Source organism: Dermacentor andersoni, chromosome 6 (assembly GCF_023375885.2).
Source record: "Dermacentor andersoni chromosome 6, qqDerAnde1_hic_scaffold, whole genome shotgun sequence".
Taxonomy (NCBI): Eukaryota; Metazoa; Arthropoda; class Arachnida; order Ixodida; family Ixodidae; genus Dermacentor; species Dermacentor andersoni.
The window spans coordinates 146400146-146420430 of record NC_092819.1 but is presented as its reverse complement, the minus strand read 5'-3'; the positions used below and the strand labels follow the sequence as shown (position 1 = coordinate 146420430).

Genomic DNA, 20285 nt, shown 5'->3' with positions numbered 1-20285 from the left:
CAGCCTTTTCTCATCGCATGGCTGCCACCAGCGGTCACTCGTCATGGCTTTGTATTCAGTCAGCTGCATGGTGACAAGCCCGCAGCCCTTATGCGTGCCGTGCCGACATCCGGCGACAGGGTATCGAGGTTAAGGGCGACTGCGGTTACCGAGAAAAAAAAGGAAACGAAGGTTGAAGCATAGAGTAATATAGTAAACGTAAAGAGTGGGCGCTTCCGTAGGCCTCTGCTGCTGACTATGGCTCTTAGCGCACCTAGCGGAATTAGCGAAACTCACCAGCCTCCAAAATGGTCACCGCACGCCGCCGAATCTTGCAAGCCATGGTTTCATTTTCGTTTCTTTTATTATTTCTTTTTTGTGACCAGTACCGTTGCATAAATGGAGTGATTTCATGCGGACGCTTGTGCCGCTGTTTACACGTTGCGACGACGAGCGTACAGAGGTGTTCCACTATTATTATGTTTCAAGCTGTAACTTAGCGACAATCATGTCAACCGGTAATGAAGAAGTAGAAATTTCTCGCTTGGAATATTGTACTTCTAATAACTCGCACCAAAAGGTGTATCCTAAACAACTGGGCCATTTTTCTACAATATCAATCAGCTTGCTGGATCACGAAGCACACGAAGCGGGAAGAAACTGCGAAATGCAAGTAATGTAGAATAGTCGGAAGTTAATGGGGTGATGGTAGTTACCGTTACTCAAGCATAACAACACACACAAGACGTGTTATGACTACCCAGTAAATGAAAAAAAAAGGTATATACGCAGACAAGCCCACAATTAATTTACTTAAAATGAGATAGATTTAGAAGAAATAAGTATGACGCCCTATGTTGTACTTCTGCGAAGGAGGGTAATTCACGCGAACGGTTGCGTGCGAAAATAAAATGGCTACAAAAGCAGTTGGGCACGCACCAACACCCTCTACTCGAATCTGTAATCCACTTAGTGTCTCATTAAACACTTCCAAATATTGGCATCTCAGTCAGTTAAGGAGTTGGACTGTGTTGGGAGTCTTCACCTGCTGTCTTCGAAGCCTTGCAATTGTCTTCTGATACTTGGAAATTTGTCCTTGATGTATATTGGCTGTAGAATGCATTTTCAGGAAGGAATAGTGGAGATTGTTGCAATACGCAGAGGGGCAGGCAGAAGGTAAGCAATACTGGAGGCTTCAAAGCTATTGAATGTAAATGATACGATTCTTCGTGTAAGGACAAGGAAGCAGTGCTATAAATGCTAAGAAACGAGAACATTCTTTGGTAAGGACTCCATACACAATTAAAAAATGAGAACACGTATCTTCACAGACCAATGCAAAGCATCTAACAACGCTCGAGCGCACGTGGCCTGCTACAGGGGTTGAGGGAGCGGGCATTGTTGTCATACTGCAAATATTGCAAGTGTACCGCTTTAGAAATAGCCGCATTTCTTTTGCAACACTGGCGCACTACACTTTTTCAGAAGCCGCTGCGCGTAACCTTCTTGAGTAAAGCAACATAAGGCCCTCTGCAGCGAATGACGTATGTTCACAGGCCGCATCTCTTAACGAAGGATTTTATTTTATTTTCGAATTTCGTCACGGTTTCAAACGTGACTCGCCGCATGGACGCTGCCGCGTCGCTCTTATTGCTGGCATCACCACTCATTGCTGAGGATGTTAAAAAGAATGAAAAATGAAATTCAATGTTGGAAAAGGGCAGCAGCTGTTTATGCAGTCAAGGCCACAACGCCCCTCTCTGTCACTCGTTCATGCGGCTCACAGTGACAACGAAATACGAAGAGAATAAGTCTTCAACAACGTGCGAATTAACTTCCTACGGTCTTACCACGAAACGGCAACAAAGCAGCGGGGTCAGACACTGGCAGAAGAACCCAACAAAGATGCTCGGGCGCATTTTATAGAATTGTGACACCGCGAGCGCGGCGACGGGGCCTGACTGGGCTTCGCACGTGCTGGTTCGAGCCGCCTATAAAGCTGCTAGCCACGGCTGGAGCCGCGAGCACATTTTTATTGATGTGCTCTGCCACCTAGCGGAATCGGCGAATCTCCATAGCTCGGCAACGAGACCGCTCGAGTGTCCACACTTGTCGTTTACTATGTTATTCTGCGGTTAAAGTGAGAGAACGCTTAAAGCCATGAACATTACCGTACTGCATAATCCTGTGGCCGTCTGCTGTAGTAATAGTTATAAGTTAGAGAAATTATACTGCCACGTTGCAGTGACGTTAAATTAGGGCGCAGTGTTCAAACTGTGAGCTACAAGATTAACTCTTCATTGGGCGAACTTGAGCCCAGCAAAACAAGTAGCATTCAAGCACATCGATAGCCGCAAGCAAAGTCAGCAATCGTTGAAAACCTGATCGGCGGTTAAAAATTATGGGGTTTTACGTGCCAAAACCACTTTCTGATTATGAGGCACGCCGTAATGGAGGACTCCAGAAATTTCGACCACCCGGGGTTCTTTAACGGGCACCTAAATCTAAGTACACGGGTGTTTTCACATTTCGGCCCCATCGAAATGCGGCCGCCGTGGCCGGGCTTCGATCCCGCGACCTCGTGCTCAGCAGCCTAACACCATAGCCACTGGGCAACCACGGTGGGGTGATCGGCGGCTCAAACGTGTCTAAATTTCGACATGATTCACATAAAGTGCAATTACAATAAATTGGAATTACCAGAGCGTTGTCACCGACATCATCTAAGGTTTTTTTTTAATTTCCTCGAACTTCCGATTTTAAATTTTACTGCGGCTACTAACTTACTGCATCATTGTTGGCGCGGACGTGCATGGCTTTTAATTCATACTTTCGCTTTAGTTCTACAAATCCTGACAATAGCAGGCCAAGTGCTTTAGAAGCAATAGCGGCGTCTGTCTAATATGTATTTTCTCACTTAAGTATTGTGTTAAAATTCTACTGTAAACACCATGCACATATACAATATATTAAAATATACACACAGGACAAAGCTTATTGTAACTTTGAGAGACATGGAGGTACCCAATTAAAAATTATCTTTAAAGGTATGGATAGTCTATGCCTCGAGCATGAATATCTTGCTGTATGTTCACCTGGCTTCAACTTGCTTTGCGTGCTTTTTTCTCCATGAAAAAAAAAAAACTATACTTCAGTGACCGCTCCGATAGAGTCTTTTATCAGCGGCGTGAAAAATGCACCTGAATCATACGTGTCTCAGTATTGCTTCCGTTTTCAGTAGGCAATACTACGACGCATGAAAAAAAACATTGCTAATAATTACCAACATTTATTAGGGATGGAAACTTAGTTGCATGCCAAGGCCATATATATGTACAGGGTGTCCCGGTTAACTATCATGCACCAAGATTTTAAAGAAAGACCAATGCGTTACTCGAAGAAAACTTAGTGCATATTGTGTACAGTACAGTGGAGTAGCTGCCAGTAAATTTTCTGTTACTGAGATTTAATAGGTAATTGAACTTAATTATCTAGCTAGAGACGTACTATCCGAATGATCAAAGTGTCGATGAGGCATTTGAAGGCACAGGCAAGGGCCATCTAACTGCGGTATTTCCAGCGATGTGCTAATTGCGTAGTAATTTTTTCTGACTGATAAATAAACCCCGCAAAATACCGAGAATACCATGTGACTGCGCTCCCATCCGGATAGATATTATTACGATATTATCGAGCGATGTTCAAGAGACGAGCCGCCGCGAGAACGACGAAGAAGTTGGTCGGTGCGCTTGGCACGAGCGAGTGTCAGCCTACCTGCTTGGCTCTAGTGTAAATAGCGTGTAAACAGCATCTTTCGTCTGTGTCTTTCCACACGTAACATTTCTGGTGGAGGTCAGCGATCCCCGTCCTCACCACGGAACTCCGAAGTGGTCGGCACACCGAGCTTGTCACCATGCCTCCCGGTGACGAACCCGCCTCTGCAACGGCTTCGGCTTGTCCAACTGCTCCAATCGTCACGGTTGCCCCACATCGTGACCCAGGTGTGTTCTCTGGCCTGGAGGGGACAGGATGTCGACGACTGGATCAAGCTCTATGAACACACCAGTGCTAAAATCAGGTGGGACCCAGCGATTATGCTCGCCAATGTCATCTTTTATCTCCGCGTCACCCCACGCGTGTGGCACCAAACGCATGATGACGAAATAACCAGTTGGGACCGTTTCAAAGAAAAGCTACGGGAATTGTTCGGCGACCCCTTTGGACGCAAGGTTGCCGCGAGCAAGGCTCTTGCGTCTCGTGTTCAGTCATCTACAGAGCCATACGTGTCCTACATCCTTGACGTCTTGGCTCTATGCCGTAAAGCTGACGATAATATGTCCGAAGCAGATAAAGTCGCACATGTGCTAAAAGGCATCGCCGACGACGCTTTCAATTTGCTTGTTTTCGGCAACGTCTCGACTATCGACGCCATTATAAAAGAATGCCGTCGCCTTGAACAGGCTAAGAGCCGCCGTATCTCACACCACATTGCACGGCTACCCAACACAGCTACTACGTCGACATGTGAGGGTCGACCGCGTCAGACCACCACCTGTGACGACGTCACCCGTATTGTTCGCCACGAACTCGAGGCCGCCTGTTCGCCAGCCTTCCCCACGACGCCTCCCGATCCACCAGCAACCACCATTGCCATGATTCAGGCCATCGTCAGGCAGTAATTTGAAAACATGGGTCTGAACACCGTGTGTTACACGTCTCGACCCAGCGTTCCCCAGTTATCTAGCGGCCCTCCTCGTCCCCGGCAGTCCTTTTCTGCCACATCTCGCCGCAAGCCGTCCGAATTGGGTACCCCAGATGACAGGTCGATCTGCTTCCACTGCTGTCGCATCGGCCACGTCGCTCGTCACTGCCGCAGCCGATGGCCGCCACCTCCTCGGACTTACGCCGCCACTTATTCCCGCACCATTGGACCTTCTGTACCCTATGCCACCCGCAATGAACCCACTACCGCTGATGCCCTGCTCCGAACCTTCGCTACAGCCACTCGCCCTCACTTCGACGCCACCAGTCTCGTTCGCCCCAACCCCGCCGCTTCTTTTCGCCGCCTATCGCCTCCCGGACCCAGCCGGAAAACTAGGCACTGCAGCTTCTGGAGGTGAAATCTGCGTTGTCGACCCTGCCCTCAAATCCTCTGCTCACATTACCTACTAACCGAAACCTTCTTGACGGTGACGGCTGTCCTGTCACGGCACTCATCGATACAGGAGCACATCTTTCTATTATGAGTGCTGCCTTCCGACGACGACTGAACAAGCTCCTCACCCCAGCGTCGGCACGCGTCGTCCGCGTTGCGGATGGCGGTACTGTGTCTATCATCGGCATGTGTACGGCACGTGTCAGCATCGCCGGCCGCCACACTCCTGACCTCTTCACCGTAATTGCCCATTGTCCCCACGACCTCATTCTCAGCCTCGATTTTCTCTCCGCGCATTCTGCTCTTATTGACTGCTCTTCCAGTACCCTTCGCCTTGAGTTGCCGGTGCTCGCAGAACCTTCTGACGCACCCCCCTACCGCTTACGCTCCACCGGCTTTCTTCGCCTGCCGCCAAAGTACACAGCCTACATTGAAATGTTGTCTTTCCCACCAGTTCCTGATGGCGAGTACCTCGTCACTCCTCTGCCCGACAGCCCAATACAGTATGACGTCACCGTGCCTCACAGTATACTTACTATTACTGCGAACCACACTCGCATGCCTGTCTGTAACTTTGTATTGGCAAAGCAAATTCTACCGCAAGGTATTTGCCTTGCCACCTTTGATTGTCTCGGCGACCAATACGTGGCCGCGTTATTGAACTATTGTTCTCGCGAGCTAAGCATGCCCCTCACGCCAGCCTCGGGCGTCGATCCCAACATTAAGAAAATGGTTGCGACGGACCTGTCCTCTACGCAGGCTTAAGACCTTTGCGAAGTATTACCGTCCTACCGCGATATTTTCGACTTGGACGATCGCCCTTTAGGCCAGACGCTCGCGGTCAAGCGTCGGATTCTTACTCGCGATGCTGCGCCTATTCACCGACGACCGTATCGAGTTTCCGCATCGGAACGCCGAGTAATTCAAGATGAAGTGAACAAAATGCTCGATAAAAACATCATTGAGCCTTCATCGAGTCCCTGGGCGTCACCTGTGGTGTTGGTTAAGAAGAAGGACGGCACGTGGCGCTTCTGTGTAGACTACCGTCATGTGAACAACATTACTAAGAAGGACGTCTACCCGCTCCCACGTATAGACGACGCCCTTGACTGCCTGCACGGTTCCAGCTATTTCGTTCCAGCTATTGATCTTCGTTCGGGATATTGGCAGATTGCTGTTGACGATATGGACCGAGAAAAACCGCTTTCATCACACCTGATGGCCTATACCAATTTAAGGTAATGCCGTTTGGATTATGCAACGCCCCTGCCACCTTCGAGCGTATGATGGACTCCTTGCTCCAAGGTTTCAAATGGTCCACATGCCTCTGCTACCTCGACGACGTCATCGTCTTCTCGCCAACGTTCGACACTCACCTTGAGCGTCTCACAACTATACTTGATGTATTTCGAAAGCCGAAGCTGCAACATAACTCGTCCAAATGTCGTTTTGGCCACCGACAAATTACTCTTCGGGGCCATCTCGTAGACGCTTCCGGAGTACAGCCTGATCCCGACAAAACTCGCGCTGTCCGAGAGTGTCCGGTTCCGAAGACAGCCGCAGACGTTCGAAGTTTTGTAGGCCTGTGCTCGTACTTTCGTCGTTTTGTTCCAGATTTTGCGACAATTGCTAGGCCCCTAACTAATCTTTTGAAGAAAGGCCTACAATTCTCGTGGGGTACTGCAGAAGCCGCCGCCTTCTCTCGTCTCGTCACTCTCCTAACCTCACTACCCATTCTCGCCCACTTCGAACCTGATGCTCCTACGGAATTACGTACAGATTCCAGCGGTCATGGTGTAGGTGCCGTCTTAGGCCTGCGTCAGCGTGGCAAGGATCGCGTTATTGCTTATGCGAGCCGCCTCCTAGCACCATCGGAGCGCAACTATTTCATTGCGGAACGCGAATGCCTTGCTGTTGTCTGGGCGGTTGCGATGTTCCGTCCTTACCTTTACGGTCGCCCTTTTTCCGTAGTCACTGACCATCATGCTCTCTGCTGGCTCTCATCGCTAAAAGATCCTACAGGCCAGCTTGGTCGATGGGCTTTGAGGCTACAGGAATTTTCATATTCCGTGGTGTACAAGTCTGGCCGCCTGCACCAAGACGCTGACAGTTTGTCGCGTTACCCTGTTGACGACTCTCACTCCTCCAATATTTCCAGTGCTTCTTCCGTATTCTCTGTATCCCAGCTGCTTCATTTCGCCGACGAGCAACGCCCTGACGCCTACATCAGAGCACTCATCGACCGTTTTGAAGACTCTCCGGAAGATGCTGGTCTACGCCTCTTCGTCCTCCGTGACGGTACTCTGTACCGTCGTAACCTTCATCCGGATGGCTCTGAGTTCCTGCTTGTAATACCTAAACACCTCCGCTCCACCGTTGTAGAAGAGCTTCACGACGCACCAACGGCAGGACACCTCGGCGTATCTCGAACCTATGACCGTGTACGTCGCCGTTTTTTCTGGCCGGGACTTGCCCGTTCCGTACGACGTTACGTCGCCGCTTGTGAACTTTGCCAACGTCGCAAGAAGCCTGCCCAGCTCCCCGCTGGTTGCCTGCAGCCGCTCGACATCCCTGTCGAGCCCTTCCATCGTGTCGGCTTAGACCTTCTCGGCCCATTTCCGGATCTACATCAGGAAACAACTGGGTTGCAGTCGCGGTGGACTACGCGACCCGCTACGCCGTAAGCCGTGCTCTTCCGACTATTTGCGCAACTGATGTGGCGGACTTCCTCCTACATGATATCATTTTGATGCATGGTGCTCCGCGTCCATTGCTTACAGACTGCGGCCGCACCTTTTTGGCCAAAATCATTGACGGCATCATGCGTGCCTGCTCAATACAGCATAAATTTACCACCTGCTACCACCCCCAAACGAACGGCTTCATTGAGCGTTTGAACCGTACCCTTACAGACATGCTATCCAAATACGTTTCAGACGACCACCGTGACTGGGACCTGGCTCTACCTTGCATTACCTTTGCATACAACTCTTCCCGTCTCGAAACTGCTGGCTTTTCGCCGTTTTACCTCTTGTATGACCGGGAACCGACGCTACCACTGGACACTGTGCTTCCGTCCGCCACAGCTTCAACTAGCGATTATGCCCGTGATGCAATCGCCCATGCTGACCATGCTCGCCAACTTGCGCGCGCTTGTCTACAAGTGTCTCAAGACAAGCAGAAACAACGCTACGACCTCCGTCACCGTGATGTCCATTTTGTGCCCGGCGCCCTCGTATTGCTTAGGTCACCATCACGCAAAGTTGGCCTTTTTGAAAAACTGCTTTCCTGTTACACAGGCCCATATCGCGTGATACGCAAAGTGACCGATGTCACCTATGAAATCGTTCTAGGCACGCCCACAACGTCCTCCGCTGTGACAACCAGTGACATTGTCCACGTTGCCCGACTCAAGCCTTACACATCTCCATGCACCTTGGATATTTAACAGCACTGTGACGGTGCTTTCGCCGCCGGGGGGTAATATTACGATATCATCTAGCGATGCTCAAGAGACGAGCCGCCGCGAGAACGACGAAGAAGTTGGTCGGTGCCCTTGGCACGAGCGAGTGTCAGCCTACCTGCCTGGCTCCAGTGTAAATAGCGTGTAAATAGCATCTTTCGTCTGTGTCTTTCCACACGTAACAATATGGAGGATACCATGTGACTGTGCTCCCACCCGGATCATAAAGCAGCGCCCTCGAACAGACTCCCTCTGAGTTACCCAGAACGAAATAACAGAAATACAGGATACCATCGTGATCGAGCTAGTGCGTTATCTGCCGCGCCGTGGCTGAAGTTGGAAACAAGCTGCGATAGGTGTTGTCCTAGCGTAAATAAACGGCACGTATGTTTTTTTTTTTTTGCCTACAAGACTTATCACCGCAAACGTGAATTGGCAACTTTAGTGCAAAGGTCTAAAGGCGCGTTTTGTTTCGTCCCAGTTGCCATGCCTTTCTCTGTTGATCGGAAGGTAAGCATGATCCCTGTCTTTGGATCTGCAAATGGCTACAAGAGGAAGGCCGTAAACATATAGATTCGTCATGGAGGTGTGGCGGTAGACCAAACGCATCGACTATAATGAGAAATTATGAAAACCTGAGAGAAACTGGAAGCTTCAAGAAACAACGGTGGAGCACTCCATCTTTGAGCTATCGCATGGATGCTGTAGCATTTATGGCCTCAAACTATCATGCTAGAGTGCGGGATGTGACCGCCCAGGTACCAATTTCCAAGTCGTCAGTTTGGAGGATTCTAAATGACGGTCTTTCACGCGTGCCACCTTAACCAGCACAAATGGTTAGAAGATAGGGACCTGTAGAATCTTCTGGAATTCTCTAATTGGGTCCTCATAAAAGCCGATGAGTCACCGGAGTCTATGAGTAGCATCATGTGCACAGATGAAGCGAATTTTCGAAGAAACAGCTAGGTAAATTTGCATAACGCACACTATTGGATGAACCCCAATCTACACTGAATAAACCGCAATCGGCACCATTACTAGCGGGTGTTCAATTTGAGGTGCGAAATTTACGCCTGTGCTATAATGAGTCCCACCTTCTTCGACCATAGAATGACTGGACAGCGTTACCTGCACAAAACATTTGAAGGCATGATGGACGAGTTTCTCATCGAAGTCCCGCTGTCATGTCTTCCACTTCTGTGATATCAGCAAGTTGAGGCACCCGTACACATGCAGCAGCAGCCGAGCACGAAACTGGCTGGATGCGACTTTTCATTCGCAATAGATGGGAAGGCCCGGGCCTTTAAATTGGCCGGCTAGGTCATTGACCTTTCTCCACTCGATTTCTTTCTTTGGGATTATGTGAAAGATGGTGCTTACATGAACGAGGCAGACGTCAGATTAGCTCAAGGCAAGGAAAACAGATGTCTGCCGTAGAATTACGGCGTCGGTCATCAGGAAAGCGACTGAAGATGTGATAAAACGGACACAGTACTGCGTAGCTACAAAAGAACAACAATTTGAACACGTCCTCTAGGCTGGTGTTCAACGGAGCTTACGATTTAAAAGATATTAAGGGCACACTGAAATATGATGTATTTTCTTTGTGCAGACATCCTGATTGACAATTTGGCTCATTTAGAAGTGGTATATTTACTTTCTTTAACGCATCGGTTTTGCCTTTTCTCTACACGTTGGTCGCTTCCCGGTCTGTTTACGAACCTGTTTGCAGCACGAACCTGTTGAAACACGAACCTGTTTTTGCAGCATGTATAGAGTTTCAATAAAAATAAAACGGTCACATTTATTTGGCTTTGGTCCGAAGCAAGCTTCTGGCGCGAAATATAGCTTCACGCGTACCCTTTCATGTGGTGCGATCAAAGCCGGGTTTTGGAAACTACTATGTCTATTACATTGCTTTTCGCATTTTGTGCGTGGTCAGAGCGGCGCTTCTGCTGCGTTATAAACGGGCTTCTTTTTTTTTCCCCCTGTGATCAATTGGCCTTGAGAGACGGATAATAAGTATTGCGTAGAAATGAGAGGAAGGAATACAATTATGCATAATTGGCATACAATTATGCTGGCATAACAGGCAACAAATTAGCGAACTCATTGTAAAGATCGGCCCATAGAAATGCAGACATCCAACTCATCCCTTTATCACCAATGGACATGCAAGGCATATTAAGAGTACTAAAGAAAGAATTGCGTATGCCAACGTGGTTTAATGAAAATACAAAGTAACCGATCGTTTACGAAGTATGCCCTCAGCTCAAATACCAGCTTGATGTAAAACTTTGGAAAAGTACCGGCACACTAATTCATCGAGTGTGCCTTGGGAGAGCATACGCCAAACATTTTCTTTATTGCAAACAACGGGCTTTATCCCTGGCTTGCTCCAGTGGCAACAACGGTGAGGCTCCTCGAATGTCCCAGACACGCGACGCAGAGACGGCAGCTAGAGTAAGAGCTGCGCTCCAGCGATCCTCACCATTTCTATGTCGTGCTTATAACAACACATAAGAAGCCTCTAGAATTGTCGGTCAAACCATCCACAGCGTGCTTGTTACAGTTGGGGTCGCACAATACAACAGAGGAAATAATTCAGGCCAGAGTATTAAGCCAAAATGCCAGACTGGCACGAACAAAAACGGGACGTAGGGTGGTGGAGGACTTGGATGTCAGCTGTTCCTACTATATTGCAACAAGACAAGACATTACGAGGGAGTGGAGGAGCAAGTGTGCGACACTGCCCCTTCCTAAAAACATGCATCAAGAACATCATCAAGCAAGGAGGATCGCAAGAGCCAAGAGGATGGACTGGATATGTTCTAAATTAGAGGGAGCCTTCTTCGTGAATGCTGCGGTTCCGGTAGGAGGAGTCTCCACAATATCGGTGGTGCATCAAGAGGAGACGGTCAATGAACTGTCTGTTCGACACGGGGAAATTGCAGAATTGGAAGAGGTGGTGATCACCATGGCAGCTTCGCATCCTAATTCCGAATACATCATTACGGACTCGAAAGCTGGATAAGGATATTACACGCGGGGCCGAATTGCACTGCTAGCTTGTAGGATCCTGAAACCCTCTGGGGTCTTTGCTTCAAGCAAAGAGCTGATTTGGGTGCCACGTCATGAGGGTGTAGAGAGAAATGAGTGTGTACACGTTGCCACCCTAGCTTTGCTCCCCCGGGGTCCCTCGTCCTCCCTCCCCCAAGATTCTGACTTCCCATTGCCATCAGTAACTTATGCGCATGTATTACAACACTTGCACTTATCGCGACGAAACTACCCGGGTCCGGCGAAGGGATTAAACAGAAGAATGCCATTTACGGAGATTACAAACCATGTCATTTATAGACCAACTCAAGCTACATGCTATCTAGCCACAATCCCTTTCAGCCAAATCCAAAATATGCGGGCGGAAAGCAGATTTGTATCATATGGTATGGGCCCACCAGGCTAATAGTGCCTTAGACACTATACAACAGCCGATGTGGGTAGGATGGGTGCAGCCCTGTCCAGCTCAACCCTCGAGGGCCAGCAAGCCCTCGTGGAAAGAGCCAGGATGGCGGCCTTAACGAACGGAATTCCGGAATAAGAATCCCACCACCTTTCTCCTAACTCCCCTTCCGTTTTCTTGTCAATAAAACGGTTTCGTTATCATCATCACCGAGCCTTCTTACTCGCACTATTGCTGGGCCCATGAGCGTTGAAAATAACACAACGAAAATCATTGAATGCAATCGAACATTTTTTCGAAGACACAGGCCTCTTTAACAAATACTACATACCGCAGTGAACAGTCACACAATATAATTACAACTAGCTTCCAGAATTTGTATAGATTAGCACTGGTATATTACGTGTTATACTCTTTTGTATTCCGCGCTTGAGCTCACCTTTTACTGTCATATTCTGTGCAGGCGTTATTTTCACGGTGTATATTCGGCACCTATTTACTTGCTGATCGCAGTCTACGTCGCGGCCGTTTGTGCGTGCCTCAGGTTTTGTTTACAAACTCGATTTGGTGCGACTTGACGTTGCGTTTCATATATTTATGTTCGTAGGTGTAAAATACTGTGTGCTGTGGATTTCTGGCCCTCTGACGTTGTTTATTCTCCTTTTCTCACTACATGTATTTTTCATATTGTTGTTTCCACTGCGCGAAAAAGATCAGCCATCACCATTATAGGGTGGCTACATGACTTTCTTTTATTTTTACTGCAATAATGGAAAGGTGGATGCGGAGCGCATAACAGCGCTGCGCCTCCTGGATGTTGAAAAAGACGTCTATAAGCGCGCCATTTCTCTAGTGCCACCTAGTGGGGGCTTTAGACGTGAAAACGTTATAAATAGACGTAATAAACAAATGCTACTTTTCAGTTCATGCATACATCAATTGAGAGCGTAATATTAGCTGGTCTAAAGGTGGTTGACTCAAAACAGCGATATGTTTGAAAATGCGTTTATTGGCCGCAAGCAGCGTAAAATTGCTTTACTGAAATATGGCCCCAATCCGCTTGCGAAATGATTCGTAGGCGTCACGCAGTCCTTCTTTCATCCGTCGGTATGTTTCCGCTATTTCTTCGGGGCTGGGTATTCCACGGAACCGTGGCAGCCATGTTGGCTGCGTAGTTGTTCGCAATCGCATTTCACTTTTCTCTGAATCCATTCCCTGCTCTGCGGATACAACGTCGTCAACTTCAGAAATCTCTCTGGAACCTGAAAAATAAAGAAAAAAAAAGACGGGACGCAACAAAACAAGAAGAAATGGCATTAGAAATCTTGCGACGAGATTCAACTTGTTTTTCTTGAATAATGTTTTATGTGTTCTTCATTTGATTACTTCAGCGGGAAAAACTACGATAACGTACGATACAACAACGTACGATAACAGCCTTCCTATGAAAATAAGGGCACTTACAAACTATTTGCTCACGACCATGTTGTTTATTAATCTATTGCTGGCTCCTCCCGCAATGCAATACTACATAATTATTTTGATAGCACCAGTCTTGGTGGTGCGATTGCCCAGTTAAGTTGAGTCCAACTAAATGCAAGAACATGCATATCTCGCTCCATACAACTAATCCTAACCCAATAGAAGACATTGTGTATACACAGGTGCATTTTTCCATAGGTGCCAGTTGAAGTGTTTCACATCGAAGGAAAATAAGCGCACTGGAAAACACACACAACAGCCGAGAATGACACAGAAAGACAGACACATTTGTGTGGGTTTTCCAGTGCGCTTATTTTCCGTCGATCTGCAATGCACCATCTAGCCCGTACGCAGGTGCTGTTGAAGTGTTTCGTAAAGACCCAATGGGCTTTTTTATTCTTCATTTAAGAACGTGTTTCAAGATGCTTGCCCACTGCAAGCACCCTAAAAGCTTTATTACGCTGGCGGAAAGTGGCAACACGCGTTTTTAGATACGAGAATTTGAGGGAAGCTTGAAGACAGTAGTACAATAGAACACCGAAAGCTTTCTTAAACCGACAAATTCATAGAAATTTTCTTGCCACGTCCTACTAGTATACCAATGACACTTCAGCTCAACCTTTTGCGGGGAGCGAGGAGTTGTGTAATGTCATTACAAGGTACCGTTAACCTAAACATATTACGCATCATTAAATATCAGAGAAATCTGAATATCTGCGCAGCCTAACAACGCAGCTTGGTGTTTGTATTTCGGGCCTCGATTAGAAAATGCTAGAAACATTCTTGTATACAGTTTTTTCTTGCTACTGTTAGAGGCTGCTCGGGGAGTGAACGTTTTTTGAGATGCCGCGTTCCGTAAACTTTTTTGATTGGCAGTACATTTAGTATATACGGCTTTAGGGTAGGGCGGTGTAAAATAAGTCAAGAGAAAAACGCGTTATTTTATAGCCCAGGTGTTAGCCTCTCGGTCGTCGGCATTTTTCGAGCCAGTCCGTGAAGAAAAATTATCATAATCACAAAAGGCTCATACTACATTGACTGGGATCTTTTTCGAAAAGCAAGGAAAAGCAGAGCTGAGACAGAGGCAGCACAAAAGAAAACACTCCAAACTTGGACCACTCAGCCTAGGGAAGATGTAAAGGCGGCAACGAAGGATATTACCACAGAGGAGGATACTGAAATCATGTGCAGTAGGCTGGTGCACTTGATTGAAGCCAAACAATCTAAGTTAAAAAGATGAAAAACGCAACGGCAGAGCAGGAGACTCAGGAAGCGCATAGCATTGTTGAATAGGGAGATTGAAGAACACTCCAAAAATTTACAGAAACAACAATGGGAAGAGCTTTGTAATTCCATAGATGGTCGAATCAGACGTGGTGGAAATTGGAACTTACTTAGACATTTGCTTCATGAGAACGACACAAAATCTAATAGGAGAACAGCAGTAGCACGACTCGTCCATCGCGAGAGTCAGGACACAACGGAGGAGGCGATTCTGGATCGGCTCGCAACTAAGTATTTACCACTTAAGGATAGCAATGAGAGTACAGACCAGCCTGAAAATACAGGGGAAGACTGTGAGCCTATGGGTCAAGACTTCACAGAAAACGAAGTTCGCGCAGCCCTGTACGACCTCAACAGTAGATCTGCTGCTGGTCCTGATGGCATTTCCAATAGGCTTTTGAGAAATTTGTACGATGATTCTATAAAATATTTAACAGATTATTTCAATGAACTCTGGAAAAACGGTGATTATCCGAAGGAATGGAGAATTGCTAACATAATTCTTATTCCCAAACCATACAAGCAACTCAATCTAGATAACCTAATACCCATATCGTTAACGTCATGTCTGGGCAGAACCATAGAGCCTGTCATACTGAATAATCTGACAAAGTATGTAGAAAACAGAAATGTTCTTCCGCATAACCTGATCGGTTTCCGTCCTGGCCTTTCGACTCAAGATGCAATGCTTTTAATCAAACATCACCGTATTCTTGCTAGCCCGCTACATACGAGAGCTCTTCTAGGCCTAAATTTAGAAAAGGCCTTTGATCACATCAAGCACAGGGCCATATTGGATATCCTCTCAGAGATGGGATTGGGTAAGCGATTGCACAATATAGTCAAAGCCTTTCTCGGTGGCCGTTCTGCTTGTCTCAGGTTAGGCGAAGCCCAATCGACAACCCTGGAACTTGGGAATTGTGGGACACCACAAGGGTCTGTCCAATCTCCCATGTTATTTAATTTGGCAATGTCAAAAGTGGCTCGAGGTCTCGTGCAGATTGAGGGTATCCACTTTGCAATATATGCAGATGATGTAACAATATGAAGTGGCGAAGGTAATATGGGACAAAGACCAAACTACAAGAAAGCATTTATGTGGTGGAAACAACACTTGAGGGCATGGGACTGAACTGCTCTGCTAAAAAATCAGAACTATTGGTACTACGGAGCAGTAAGCGTGGGCGCAAGCCGAACGGATATATCCCAGAGGAAGAACCCCGCATTGACATATACGCTAAGAATGGAGAACCAATCCGGCAGGTGGAGACTATTAGAGTGCTAGGACTTCTCCTGCAAGCGAATGGATCTAATTGCAGGATGATAAAACATATCTCTAACAAGTCAGAAGAAGTCATTAGGCTTCTGCGTAGAGTTACCAACAAGCATAAGGGGCTAGGAGAAGACAGTGCCATAAGATTGGTACATGCATTCGCCTTTTGCCACTTCTCGTACGTGGCAGGCATGCTACAATGGACACAGACTGATGAGAACAAGCTAAACGCTTTAATCAGACGACTTATAAAGACTACACTAGGACTTCCCACCCGCACGGCCAATGATAGCTTATTGCGCCTAGGGCGGCATAACACACTAGAAGAGATAGCTGAGGCTCAACAGGTGGCCCACCAGCAGAGAATAATGGGGACACGACCTGGGACGGCGCTACTTGAATAAATTGGCGTAGAAATTAACGACCACACCAACGAAGGAGAATTATTAACACAATTGCAAGCGGGACTACGAGAAACAATAAAGACGACCCCGTTCCCTAGGAACGTGCACCCGACACGTAACCTGGAGAGACGGAAGGCAAGGACGAATGTACTCCTTCAAAATATAGATCAGCATAAGCAGCAGGCGGTGTTCGTTGACGCTGCCTGGGTTAAAAATAAGGATGCGTATATCTCCGTTGTTGTAGACACTCAAGATAACATACGGGATGCCATCACCGTCTATATATTGTCACGTGGTGGTGACGTTAAATAACACAGTAGCAATACTGTGAATGACAAAACTAACTTTTATTGGGCGAACCTGTGCCCACAAAACAGGCTACACTTATAGCACAACGATAGCGGCGAACACGCTCGGCGATCGTCGAAAATCTGATCAGCGGATCAAGCGCGTCGGCTTTTATAGAGCAGTCGTCGAATGTTCTAGACTAATCGTTCGGACCCGCGTGCCTGCCACAAAGTTCTACACCATTCGCGTCACGCGATGAAATCAGATAACACAAGGTTCGGCGACAACAGACAGCCGGGTAGAAGCATCGATAACTTTCCAGAAACTTCGGATACATGCAGGCGCGTCCCGCGCTGTGCGATTACGTTTGTTAGGCGGCGAAACGTGGTCGCCCGATAAAGATAAGTACACGTGTCAATACCCCCCTCTTAAAAAGCATCGACCCGATGCTGCATACAAATGAAAGCAATAAAGAAAAACACCTGTAGCAAAGAAAACAAAAATAAGCAAGTTCGTCAGCGTCCGTAAAAGGGTTTCAGACGCACCACGTGGACCACTTCAGATCGTGTGCGGCGCCGCTGTGAAAGCGAAATTCCGTCTGGCACGACCTCATAATCCAGTGCGTCAATACGTCGAATGACCTTGTAGGGTCCGAAATAGCGGCGTAATAGTTTCTCACTCAGTCCTCGTCGGCGTAACGGTGTCCAAACCCAAACACGGTCGCCGGGCTGGTACTCGACGAAGCGTCGTCAGAGATTGTAGTGTCGGCTGTCGGTACGCTGCTGGGTCTTGATCCGTAGGCGGGCGAGCTGTCGGGCTTCTTCGGCGCGCTGGAGATAGGTAGCGACGTCAAGATCTTCCTCGTCAGTGACGTGCGGCAGCATGGCGTCGAGAGTCGTTGTCGGGTTCCTGCCGTAAACCAGCTTAAACGGCGTGATCTGTGTTGTTTCTTGCACCGCCGTGTTGTAAGCGAATGTTACGTACGGCAGGACGGCATCCCAGGTCTTGTGTTCGACGTCGACGTACATTGCTAGCATGTCGGCGAGGGTCTTATTCAGCCGCTCCGTAAGACCATTCGTCTGTGGGTGGTAGGCAGTTGTCCTCCTGTGCCTTGTCTGACTGTATTGCAGAATGGCCTGGGTGAGCTCCGCTGTAAAGGCCGTTCCTCTGTCGGTGATGAGGACTTCTGGGGCGCCATGTCGCAGCAGGATGTTTTCGACAAAGAATTTCGCTACTTCGGCGGCGCTACCTTTTGGCAGTGCTTTAGTTTCAGCGAAGCGGGTGAGGTAGTCCGTCGCCACGACGATCCACTTATTTCCGGTTGCTGACGTCGGAAAGGGTCCCAACAAGTCCATCCCGATCTGCTGGAATGGTCGGCAAGGAGGCTCGATTGGCTGTAGTAATCCGGCTGGTCTTGTCGGTGGTGTCTTGCGTCACTGACAGTCCCGGCATGTTCTGACATAACGGGCGACGTCGGTGGTCAGGCGCGGCCAATAATAATATATGGGGTTTTACGTGCCAAAACCACTTTCTGATTATGAGGCACGCCGTAGTGGGGGACTCCGGAAATTTTGACCACCTGGGGTTCTTTAACGTGCACCTAAATCTAAGTACACGGGTGTTTTCGCATTTCGCCCCCATCGAAATGCGGCCGCCGTGGCCGGGATTCGATCCCGCGACCTCGTGCTCAGCAGTCTAACACCATAGCCACTGAGCAACCACGGCGGGTGAGCGGCCAATAATACCTTTCCTGTATCCTCGACAGCGTCCGAGAGAATCCAAGGTGCCCAGCGGTTGGATCGTCGTGTAGGGCGTGCAATACTTCTGGACGCAGTCCTGACGGGACAACAAGAAGGTAGTTGGCGCGCACTGGTGAGAAGTTCTTCTTTACGAGTAGGTTGTCCTGAAGCGAGAACGAAGATAATCCTCGCTTAAATGCCCTAGGGACAACGTCGGTGTGCCCTTTCAAATACTCGATGAGGTTTTTCAACTGCGGGTCTGCTCGCTGCTGTTCAGCGAAGTCTTCTGCGCTTAAAATGCCTAGGAAGGCGTCGTCATCTTCGTCATCTTGCGGCGGCGAGTCAATGGGGGCGCGTGATAGGCAATCGGCATCAGAGTGTTTTCGTCCGGACTTATAGGTTACAGTGATATCATATTCTTGCAGTCTTAGGCTCCACCACGCCAGCCGTCCTGAAGGATCTTTTAAATTTGCTAGCCAACACAAAGCGTGATGGTCGCTGACGACATTGAATGGCCTGCCATATAGGTAAGGGCGAAATTTCGCTGTAGCCCAAACGATGGCGAGGCATTCCTTTTCGGTTGTAGAATAATTGCCTTCCGCTTTTGATAACGACCGGCTAGCGTAAGCTATCACGTGTTCATGACCATCTTTTCCCTGGACTAGCACGGCACCGAGGCCTAGGCTACTGGCGTCAGTGTGGATTTCGGTATCGGCGTGCTCGTCGAAGTGCGCAAGTACGGGCGGCGACTGCATGCGTCGTTTGAGTTCTTGAAATGCGTCGGCCTGCGGCGTTTCCCACTTGAACTCGACGTCACATTTAGTTACCTGTGTGAGCGGCTCAGCGATACGTGAAAAGTCCTTGACAAATCGCCTGTAGTAGGCACACATGCCAAGAAATCTACGTACTGCCTTCTTGTCGATGGGCAGCGGGAACTTTGCAATGGCAGCTGTCTTCTGCGGGTCGGGGCGAACTCCAGACTTGCTGATGACGTGGCCTAGGAACAGAAGCTCATCGTAAGCGAAGCGGCACTTTTCTGGCTTCAGAGTGAGCCCTGATGACTTGATGACCTCTAGTACTGTCGCAAGCCGCCTAAGGCGATCGTCGAAATTTTTGGCGAAGACGACGACGTCATCCAAGTAAACAAGACAGGTCTGCCACTTCAATCCTGCTAACACCGTGTCCATGACGCGCTGGAATGTTGCAGGCGCCGAGCAGAGTCCGAATGGCATGACCTTGAACTCGCAGAGGCCGTCTGGCGTGATGAAGGCAGTCTTTTCGCGATCTCTCTCGTCGACTTCTATTTGCCAGTAGCCAGACTTGAGATCCATCGACGAGAAGTATTTTGCGTTGCAGAGCCGATCTAATGCGTCGTCTATCCGTGGTAGGGGGTATACATCCTTCTTTGTGATTTTGTTCAGTCGACGATAATCGACGCAGAAACGTAAGGTGCCGTCCTTTTTCTTCACCAAGACAACAGGGGATGCCCACGGGCTTTTCGACGGCTGGATGATGTCGTCGCGTCGCATTTCGTCGACTTGTTGTCTTATAGCTTCACGTTTTCGCGGCGAAACTCGGTAAGGGCTCTGGCGGAGTGGTTGAGCGCTCTCCTCGGTTATTATGCGATGCTTGGCGACTGGTGTTTGTCGAATCCTGGATGACGTCGAAAAGCAGCCTTTGTATCGTTGGAGCAGACTTCTGAGCTGATGTTGCTTAATCACAGGGAGACTTGGATTAATGTCGTAGTCTGGTTCG

The 20285-nt window shown here is 48.3% G+C and overlaps 1 long non-coding RNA gene across 1 annotated transcript in view; it reads right to left on the bottom strand.

The window, feature by feature from the left end:
- Nucleotides 1-13049: 13049 nt before the first annotated feature.
- The window catches only part of LOC129382676 (uncharacterized), a 32204-nt gene continuing 24968 nt past the window's right edge, over nucleotides 13050-20285 (bottom strand). Inside the window, exon 2 of the long non-coding RNA XR_008610713.1 lies at nucleotides 13050-13322. This is a non-coding gene — a long non-coding RNA (uncharacterized lncRNA). The remainder of the gene's footprint in view (nucleotides 13323-20285) is intronic.